General features: G+C 51.8%; 1 pseudogene; it reads right to left on the bottom strand.

The window, feature by feature from the left end:
• Positions 1-4,068: 4,068 nt before the first annotated feature.
• The window catches only part of LOC136157331 (myosin-16-like), a 41,491-nt pseudogene continuing 34,636 nt past the window's right edge, over positions 4,069-10,923 (bottom strand).

Below are 10,923 nucleotides of genomic sequence, written 5' to 3'. Positions count from 1 at the left end.
TCCTGGTAGCATGTGGGTGGAAGGGCAGCCATCATTGTGATTTCTGGAAACACCCAAAGTTGTGCTCTCCCTGGGGGTTGACCCAGAACCTGCTGGGTTCCCTTCAAGGACCCAGGATTGGTTCACATGTGAAAGAAGGAAGAGGAAGCTAATTGGTGTATGTACCTTCAAATGTCCCTGGGATTTGCTTTAATCAGGTATGGGAAGATACACAGATGTGGAAACGATTGTCACAAAGGAGGACGTTTATTCACTCAGAGACCTGTCCCTGGAAGCAGGAGGTACAGCCTGACATGCCACACAGGACCTTGTGGGGAAGCCCCAGGGCTGGTCAGGAGCCAGAGAAGCAAGGGGAAAGCAGGCCAGGAGCTTTCATTATGGCTCCCACAGGAAGGAAAGGGGGCGGCTGGGTGAGCAGGGTTAGGATTGACTGGTGGCGTAATTTCAGTGGGCTCTGGGGCAGAAGGGCGGTCCCTTGTTGTCTGGTCCTGGTCCTGGGATGATTACGGAGGGAAGTATTGCCTCCCAAGGTACAAGAACAGGGTAGAGGAGGTGGTTCAGGGTATGGGCACTGGATTGGTGAGCCTGTGTATGAGAGCCATTTGCTGTTCCTCAGAATCGGCAGCCCTGGGAGAGGCAGCATCTCCTCAGCCAGGGAGCCCCCAGGTGCCAGAGCTTTAAGAGTATAGAAGATAAAACATATATATTTAAAATAGCCAGTGATAAAAAATTTAGCAGTCTTGAAAATGTTCCCAAAACATTTAGCAAAACCATCTAAATAAATCTTTGCTCCACTTACTCTACAGAACATGGTGCCAATGCCCTGATTTCAGTCATCATAGATACCAATTAATATTATTTTGCAAGACTGCATAGATTATACCCTGTTAGATCTTTTAAGTCATTCTGAAATTACATGTCCTTAGGCAGAAACAGTGGGCTTCCCTGGTGGCTCAGCTGGTAAAGAATCCGCCTGCAGTGCAGGAGACCCGGTTTGATCCCTGGGTTGTGAAGGTACCCTGGAGGAGGGCATGGAAACCCACTCCAGTACTCTTGCCTGGAGAATCCCCATGGACAGAGGGGCCTGGTGGGCTACAGTCCATGGGGTCCCAAGGAGTTGGGCATGACTGAGCGACTAACACTTTCAGGCAAAAACAGCATATGTGGCTAACTGAAGTCTGTTCTGTTTTGTTTTTTTTTTAAATAAATACTGGGTCAGAAACTTCACCTCATCTCCCGCCACAGAGAATTATTTCTATCTCTGCTTTAACTGAATGGTCTTGGGCAAGTCACTGAGCCTGTCTCTGTCTGGGCCACCACTCTCCCCAGCAGAGTGAGGAGCTACTGTGGAATTTTCCACGTGTGAACTCTCCACGTGTGGGCTGTCCTCCAGGTCTAAAACCTCATGGATGCCCCTTGCATCTCTCCAGCAAGAGGCTTGCTGCCATCAGCTACCAGACTAACAGCCTGGGAGAGCCTCCCTGGGAAGGGCAAGTGCGGAAGTCATATGGAATGCTAGAAGGAACTTGGCAAATGCCTCAGTGTTAGCATAATGGGCGCTCTGCCAAGTTATCTTGTTTAAACTTCACATTCCTATGAGGCAGATGCTGTTATTATTCCTCATTTAATAGTCAAGAAAGCAGGAGGTAAGATAGGTTAAGTTGCCCAAGGTCATACTAGTGGGAAAGTGGAAACCATATCCGTCTGACTTCAAAGCATAAGAATTAGACTTATTTTGTGTAATTACAGAGGTGAAGACTAGATCGAAATACGGTCAAAATAGGGGAGACATACTATGATTCAGTACTGAGTGGGACTTTTGAACCACGATTGTCAGCCAGAACAGCAATGGGCTGCCTTTTTCCACTGGAAGAGTTCAAGTTGGATTACCATTTACTTTTCAGGGATGCTTTGGAAGGGAATCCCAAATTGGCCAAAAGCTGGACTCAACACCCTCTAACTGTCCCTTCCAGTTCTAAAATCCCGCCCCCACCCCCCCCAATATTTCTTTATTTCCTTATTTGGCTGCGCTGGGTCTTAATTGCAGCACCAGCATGCAGGAGCTTCAGTTGCGGCATGTAGGATTTTTAGTTGTGTCTGTGGAAGCTTAGTTGCAGCGTGTGAGCTCTAGTTCCCTGACCAGGGATCAAACCCAGGCCCCCTGCACTGGGAGCATGGAGTCTGAGCCACTGAACCACCAAGGAAGTTCCTAAAATTCTAATATATAATAATTCTTAGATTGTGTGATTTGGTGTCTCCCCAGTTAGTCATGCACAGCATTTGGAGACCCCACCACCAGAGGGCAGTGTTTTCACATTGGTGTGTTTGCACCCAAGGACCCAAACTGGGTTCCCTCCAGAGCTGTCTAGAGAGTGCCAAGTTCAGAAACATCACAAGCATGATGTGGGCACCACCAACAGAATATTACTATCCCTTCCTCTACCAGCCTGAACAATGACTTCTGTCTGCCAATGCATTGGAGAGAGGTCAGGTGGTGAGATTCAAACGGAAGCCGCCATCTCCAGAGGGCTGGGGTGGGGGTCTTTCTGAGGGCTCTGCCCCTGCACCCCAAAGACTAGGACAGTAAGGAGAGGAATGGGGTTGAGAAGTGTCAGAAGATGAGAAAAGAAATCTGGTCACACTTGGGGAGACTGAAGGACCCAGGAAGAGAAGAGTAACTTGAAGAGACCCTGAGACCTCTCTTCCATTCAGGTGGTTCTGCAGGGTCCTGGGTTATCAACACCAGGGTTGGCAAGTGGATCCCACCAGTGGGCAGGGATCTGATTTTCTTTTTTTAAAAGATGTTCATTTATTTGTTTATTTGGCTGCCTCAGGTCATCCCACAGGCTCAGTCATTGCAGCACAGGGGCTTAGTGCTTGTGGGATCTTAGTTCCCCATCCAGGAACTGAACCCACATCCCCTGCAATGCAAGGCAGATTCTTAACCCCTGGACCATCAGGGAAGTCCCCAGCCTGATTTTAGGAAGTGCTCTGTGCAATGTCAGAAAGCACTGCATTTCTTTGGGGGGGCGTTCACTCCACTCTGCTGTCCCTTCAGGTCTGGCACTCTCTCATTGCGGATTAACAGCAGTGAAATACAGTACACAAAACCATCTGCCCTCACAGAGCTCACCTGCCTGTGTCTGAGCATCAGGGGAGACACTGAGGCAGGGTGTGTATGTGGGGGGGCCTTTGGGTCGTTAGCCTGGACGGGTCTTACCATCCCTTTGGGGCATCCTGTAACTATCAGCTCTCTTTGTCTTCATGTCTCTGATACACAGGCCTGTGAATGAGGACACAGGACACCACAGGACCCTGGTAAGACTGTAAAAACTGCCTTTGGATTTCGAAGTCTCAGGAAAAAATTCTTCACGTAAAAACAATCTCCAGTCAGCCTATTTTTCATGTTTCTTGTATTTAAGATTCATGGGGACAAGGTATTAAAATTGTCCACATGAGAAATTACTTCTAGAGAATAGCCAGGTCCCAGAGACATTACACATTCCATCCTTGACATGAACATGTAGGATATCTCAGCTAAATCAGACACACAGTTACTGTTATCCAAGTGCTGGTGCTTGATGCGTCTCTCAGAGAAGCCATGCTAATTTTACTGCCTCTAATGGCCAGGAATTTACATCCCCAAGCCTCTCGCCCCCACAGCTATCTTTCTTCTTCTGCACCTCTTTCTGGCTTGCACTTTCTTTTGCATAGTATTCTCAGAATAGACCCAGTTTTCCATTTTTCATATATTTTTCATATATTTTTTCCTCTCAGTGGTCTGCCCCTCTGGTCTCTGTGGCACCTGGGGCCAGCTCTTAAAGACATGTGATGTTGATCAACAGTGCAGCAGAGGTGAAAAGACATAGGAGTCTACAACCCAAACCGCCGAGGTTTAATTTTCCTTGATTTCTCCCCATTGCCGTCCACAAGGATACATAATTTCTTTCATTTAATTAACCTCGTGCACCCGCACGCATGCTCTAGCTTTACAGTTAACTTTTTTACTCGCTGTGGAATCAGATAATTTTCACGTTCCTTCTGCATCTTCATAACACACAACTTTCTTCAAGGAGGCGGCCCTGTCGCCCCCGACCTCACGCCTAAGCCAACCTCGGACTCTTCATCCAGCTACCGCTTGGAATCGTCCACCTGTGACGTCAGGGATGTCTTTATCTGCAGGATCTGGTTGAGCCAGCTCTGGGATTCTTCATACTCCCAGGTCAGCTCAGTGTTTTCAGTGGGTGAGAAGGGAGCAGAAGTGTGGAGCCAGATCCTAAGCCTGGCTCTCAAAGAACCCATCAATATGGCAGCTTGGCCAGCAGAGCTGGGATGGGGAACACAGTGACCCCCACCTCAGCTGCCCAAATTAAGTGGGCCCAGGAGGGGCACAAGTGCCCAAGGGGTCCCCACTGTCCAGGTGATGTGTGTGGGATAAGTGGCTTCAGATAATGAGGCTCCCAGCCCCTGGCAGGGGATACCCAAAGAAGTTTGGAGACAACAGTGAAGTCAAGAATGTTTACTTTGAAAAATCCATTCCTCTCAGCCCCTGAACCCACACTCCTGTCATCTGAGGACTGATTTCTGGAGCCAGAGGCCAGGAGGAGGTGCGTGTGCCAGAGGACCAGTGAGGGTTTCCAGCTCTGCCCTATTTGTCTTCAGTTTTATGACCAGGTCACCCCAACCTCACTGTTCCACTCTTCTTATCCATCCAGTGGGGAAATTGATTTTTAAAAGTATTGAGGATGTGGGCAGTAAGGCCAAATGATGCCTCGGGTTCTCTGGTGTCTGTGCTCCAGAGCCGTGTCTCACTGGCACGCCTAAGGAGTGTGAACCTCTCCAGGGAACTACACTTTTGCTTGACCCAACTGTTAACCCCTGTCTAGGGCCCAGACTCTGTGAAGTTAGATGTTAACTTGCATATGGATGAGTCGCAAATCGTTTTTGACCTAGAGATGTAAAGAATTTCTTCTGGTAGAAAAAACTCCAAATCAAACCCAGAGGTTGCAGTATTATTGCCCTGTTGGACAGGAACCAGTTTTGTACCTAACTTGTCAGAGTTACTGAAGCGTTCCTTTCCTGACTGGCTGTGTAAACCTTGGCCTCTCGGATGCTTTTCAAAGGTGGCTCTAACATCTTTCTGGTTCCCTCATTAGTGACCCATGTTTGCTTTACGTTTGTAGGCAGATCATGTTTTAAAATGCTTGAAAATTGTGTTATGTGAGTAGTACTGCTCCTCCCGCTGATCTCACAGAGAGATGGAGAGAACCGACAAGAAAATGTTTTGGGTAGTGTTCCCTGTTTTACGCTGTAAAGATATTACTTTGATTAATCCCTCAGCGGGTGGAAGAAAATCTCCTTGTCTCATCACAGGGGATGTGGGCTTTCCAAGGTCAGGGAGGCTCCGGGAGGGGACCCAGGTCCTCTTTCAGATTCCTTGAGGATCCCCATTCTGTCCTCAGGAAGCTGTGGGGAGGGGCGAGCTCACCCTGGAGGCGGCTCTGATTGGCGTTGATTTCCACCTGGTTCTGCTCCAGCTCGGCCACCTTCGCGTCAGCCTCTGCCAGGTTGTCCTCCAGCTTTCAGATGTGGGCCTCAGCATTCATCTGCTCAGCAAGAATGGACCCAGTAGGGGAATGAGCAGGCCAGGCCAGGCCCACCCTGCTTCCCAGCTGGGCTGCCCACTTGCAGCCTCCCAGGCCACCTGCCTCATCCTTTTAGAACACCCTCATCTCAGCAGCTCACCATTTTCTATCAACATAAACCCAGAGCCTTTGGGTTGGCACACAGCCCCTCACTTGTGAGCCCTGGCTGACCTCACCCAGTAAGAAAATGCCGCATTAGAGCAGGAGTCTCAGATAAGACAGGCACTGCGGTGGTGCCTCGGGAGTGTCTGCAGTTTGGAGAAACCTGTTGGCTGGGACCTGGGCCCCCAAAGCCTCTTCCCTGCTCACCTCTGGAGCCCCCCACTTCCCTGGAGCCCCTCACTTCCCTCACGTCCTACGAAGACTCTTCCTGTGGCAGGCACTGGATAAATGCATGTTGAGTGACTGACTTCATTTTCTTTCCCGCCATGCATTGCTTTTTCAGCGTGGCTGTGACTGCACTTGTCTCTCCTATGTCTCTAGCTCCTCGAGGATACAGTCGTCCTAATGTCATGGTGATCCTAGTAGCTCACGTTTGCGGAGCTCTTCCTTATGTGCCAGGGACTGTTGTGGCCCTGGCGAGCACTGTGAGATGGGGATTATCTTTATCCACGTTTTATGGATGGGAAAGCTGAGGCATGGTTGGGTGTTGGCCAAGGTTATATCCCCAGCGTGTGGGGTCTGTGATGGGTCTGTCTCGGTTCCCTTCACAGCATCTAGATTGCACCTCAGACCTGTCAGAGGGCTCGGAGGATACTATTTGAGAAGGCTCTGCGGGGATCCCCCTCACCTTGGACTTCTGCGTGGTCTCCACACTGGCGTTGATCTCGGCCTTCATGCCCTGCTTGTCCTTCTCCAGCTTGGACATCACCCTCTGCAGGTGCTCGATTAGCTCGGCCACAGAGTCCGTGTGCTTCCTGTGCAGTCTGGAGGCCGCCGCGGCACTCTGCAGGGCCGCCGCCTCCGGCTCCCGCCACAGCTGCAGCAGCTCGGCCTCCCGCTTGCAGTTCTGCTCCGTCCGGGGCGGAGCAGAGGCAGGGCTCATGGGCAGGCTGGCACTGGCCCCCCTGAGGCGTTCAGTCTCAGCTCTGCTTGTACCCACTGAACTGAGCAGCCCAGAGCAAAGTGGATTGAACCAGCCCCTTCTTGCCTGTTCTCTGTTATCAATTGGTTTCTCCCCTAGGTAGCCCCGGGAATTCAGCAAGAACTAACCAGTCTTTCTCCCCTTGCTCATCGTCCAGTAGGCAGGCGGGAACAGGGGTCCTGGGGCCCCCGAGGATGGTACCCGAGCAGAGGTGGCTCCCCCAGCCTCTTCCAGCCTGTCACTTAAGCCTTCCAGGGCTCGGGACAGGTTGCTGTGCTGTTTCTCCACCCAGGGGAGGTGAACGACGCTGACCCTGACTGTCCAAGAGCCCCTGTTTCCTCTAGTAAAGACTGGGATGACCCAGTGGCATCTGTGAGGCCAGGGGCCTGCGCTTGCAGGGGGTCTGTCCTCTGCCCCCCGCCCCCACCCTCAGCAAAGGGAGCTGTCTGGGGGGCCTTAGTGCCCATCCTGCCCCCCAGTCCCACCGGGTTGAAGCTGGAGTATGTGTGTTTGGGTTCATCTCCCTGCAGGATCCCTCCCCACAAGCCTCCCTGCATTCCTGGCTCTCCCCTCCACACCTCTACCTGCGCATGCAGGTGTTATCTGATCCCCTTTGCCTGGAACCTCCTCCAGCCCCGGCAGGTTGAAGTCAGTCTTCAGGCGCCCAGGCTACTGCTGCCGCCTCCGCTTGGACCACAGCACAGAGCATCTGTGGGTCTTTTGTCATCGTCAGTATGCACGTGTACCACGTGCCGGGCACACAGGAGGCGCTCAAGAAACTAACAAAGCCCTTCCAGCTGGAACCCTGTCCTCCTCCTGTTGGCTTCCCGAGGAGTTTCTGCACCTGGTTGGACTGTGGCTTCCCTGGGTCTTTTGACTCCAGGAAGGATGGGCGTGTTTCACTCACCTTGGCTCATCGCCCTCGCAGCCTCCAGCTCTTGCTCCAGCTCCTCGATTCATGCCTAGCAGGCAAATAAGCAGACAGAGCAATTTCTCTCTATGGTGTGAGGTTAGAGACCTACCCGTCGGCCTTGTAGGATGGAAATGAGAGACGGCAGCTTAAGTCCATGCGGGACGCTGTCAAAAGCAGAAGAAAGCAGGGCACAGACAGTGTGCGATGACCCTGAGGCAGGAGGGAGGCTGGGGTGCGCACGACTGCGCCAGGGGCCCGGCCTGGCTGGCCTGGACAGAGTGGTGGGGGCTGGTGGGGGATGAGCTAGGGAGGGAGCAGCGCTAGATCGTGGAGCACCCTGCGGCCACCGTGAGGACTTGGAACTGAAGCCAGCGTGAGGCGGCCGTGAGTCCGTCTCCAAAGACTCTGTGGCAGCAGCTGGTCAGCAGCCAGGGGCCGAGGCCCAGGCCAGTGCATTTCAGGAGGGGAGCCGGGTCTCCTCTACCCTGGACAGACCTGGCGTCCCTTTAGTTTCCGCTGCGATGTGGAATTCAGAGACTGCTCGTCCTCATGCTTAGAGTTGACAGAATTGATTTCCATTTCCGTCCTGCTGGAGGAGGTTTGCCCTCCTGAGGAAAAGCTCTGAGGCTGGGCTAGTGAGCTGGCGTGGGAGTGGAGCTGGGGGAGACCTTGACCCTGCTGAGACCCCCTCACCCCGATTTCTGGCCTTCTCACCCTATAGATGAGTCACCCCACTGAGCCCTAGACTCTGTCCCACTGGCTTCTCACCCACCCACCCATTCATTTACTCACTCGTGCCTTTATTATTTTGCCTCTTACTTATTGAGTCCCTCCTGGTGCCAGACATCGCCTGGGATTCCAGGGACTCTTCAGTGAACAAAACGGACAGAAGTCTCTGCTCTGGTGCAGCTTACAGTCTGCAGACCCCAGAATCGCACAAAACACTTGTCCTTTTTAGGGAAAATGTTACTCCAAAAACTTGCCACCAAAGGCTGTCTCCTCCTGATGCATGAGTCCCACGTGTCAGGAGCCACGTGTGAGAACTAAGAGGCCAGAGACCAAGCAGATGGAGGGGGAAGATGGGCCAGGGTCCCACCTGCACCTGGGTGTGCCTCCAGAGAGGCTGAGAGGATTTCGCTGCACACGCCTTCTGAGCAGCCAGTGGCACTTTAGACCTGCCTTAGGCGAAATGTGCTTCAAGGACACAGAATGCAGCTTCTGCCCCACAATGGCCCTCCTTACCTGCCTCCTTCTCTCCCTTCTCCCTGGCCTCTGACTTGGTTCTGGTTTATGCCTGGACTGTTGCAGGAGCCTCCCAGTTGTCTTCCTGCTGCCAGCTTTTCTCACCCCACCTGTCCTCCACGTTATCCCCAGGATGACACTGATAACATAGCCCCTCCTCTCCTCGTGATCTTGGACAGCTCGGATTGTAGGCTTCTGTGCAGACTCCCTCCCTCCGGGGTGGCCGCTTTGCTCGCTATCAGCTTCTTGTCCAGCATCCATGCCCTGTGTACGGCTGGGAGCTCCTTGAGCACAGGGAGCACCTACTCCTGCCTCCCTGATCCTCCGTGCTGGGCACAGTGCCTGGCACAGAGTGGGTGCTGGGGAAGTGCGTTTAGTACACAAGGCCCTGAGCACGGCGCTGTCCAGGAAGTGCTCAGCGTTGCTAACACTGCTGCAGGCGAAAGGAAAGACTGCGTGCTCTCCCACCACCTCCTGGAGGTGGATAGCTCCATCTCATGGAGGTGGTCGGTGGTAATCTTCAAGTCACTCTCAGCTTTCCAGCGAGCCTTTTCCTCTTCCGCCCAAATTTTCTTTTCCTGTTTCCAGTTATCCTCCAGCTGCGGAGACAAAAAATACAAGAGAAAATAGAGCTGTGTGTATGGTGGGGGAGGGGGATGTCTGAGGCCAGAATGCAATAAAGAACCAGACTGGGCCAGGTTCCTTAGCTGTGGCATCAGAAAGACCCTCACTTCCTGGTTCCCAGAATGGACAGACCTGGCCATCAGGGTGTAGAATCAGGCCCAGGGACGGGGCATTACCTTGTGGATCTGGGGGCTGAGCTTGCTGTTGGTCTTGGTCAGGTGGTTCACCTTGTCCTACTCAGCTTGCAGGTCACCAAGGATCTTCTGGAAAGATACACGCATGTGTCCCATGAGGTGGGTGGGAGCAACTGAACAGAGCTGGTTCTCTGCCATCACTTCCGGGCCGAGTTGATGATGTCAGTGACCAGTTACAGAACACATGCTCCTGAGTGATGCGTGAGGCCAGGGCGGACTGATCTCCCATCAGCCACGTGTGGACCCCAGGGGCAGCTGGGCGCTCTGGTTCTCCAAGGGGCATATAGGAAGTCTGCAGAGGTGTGGCTTCTGGTTGTCATAATGTTTGGGGTCCTCACTATGTGGGTGAGGTTTTGCTGGATGTCTGGTTTTGCTCTGGACAATGGGTCATGAAGAATAATTCTGCAGTCCAGCCAGGCATTCATGTAAGTCAACAACTATTTATGCCCTTCTGAACCTAGAACTCAGCACCTCTTCACGTTTAACTCAAAATTTTTTTTTTCATTTAGTATACCCTACATTTTAAAAGAGTGATCTACCATGAAAACTGAGAGAGGATTTTACTTGTTATTGAAACTTCCCTGAGAATTATTCTCTGTTCCGTAAAATCTCATCACTGGCAGCACCCACCCTTGGCTACCTGAGTCACCAATACCCCCTCCAGTGCCCATCTGCAGCCGTCAGAGACGGGCTCGGGCAGGCTGTACTCTCAGATCCACCCGCGCTTTTGCACTTTGACAGCCTCAATATTTATTATGAATTAATGTCACTCATTTCCCCATTTATATGGAAGGGCACCCAATTGATTTTCCTGAAGATATGTATTAGTCACATTATCGTTGTCTTCAATTCAGGATAGTAAGAGGGCCTTCCAAAATACAGTTGATCCTCGTTGTCTGTGAGTTATCTATTTGCCAATTGACCTACTCGCTAAAGTTTATTTGTAATCCCCAGATCAATACTCATGGTGCTTTTGTGGGTCATTTGCAGACACGCAGAGCAGCGAAAATGTCAAGTCGCCTGAGGAGCACATTCCCAGCTGAGGTTGGATAAATGATGCTCTATCATCTCGATTCAGCTCCTACTGCAAACAAGTGTCCTTTTCCTGCTCTGTTTAGTGCCTGTTTTTTTTACATCGGTGCTTCTATTTTGGTGATTTCACTGCTTACGATGCTACCAAGCTGCCTGGTGTTCCTGACACAAGAAGGCTCTGCAGTGCTT

This window comes from Muntiacus reevesi, chromosome 2 (assembly GCF_963930625.1).
Source record: "Muntiacus reevesi chromosome 2, mMunRee1.1, whole genome shotgun sequence".
Taxonomy (NCBI): domain Eukaryota; kingdom Metazoa; phylum Chordata; class Mammalia; order Artiodactyla; family Cervidae; genus Muntiacus; species Muntiacus reevesi.
Note: the sequence above shows the minus strand (reverse complement) of the source record. Positions and strands in the feature narration are given on the sequence as shown.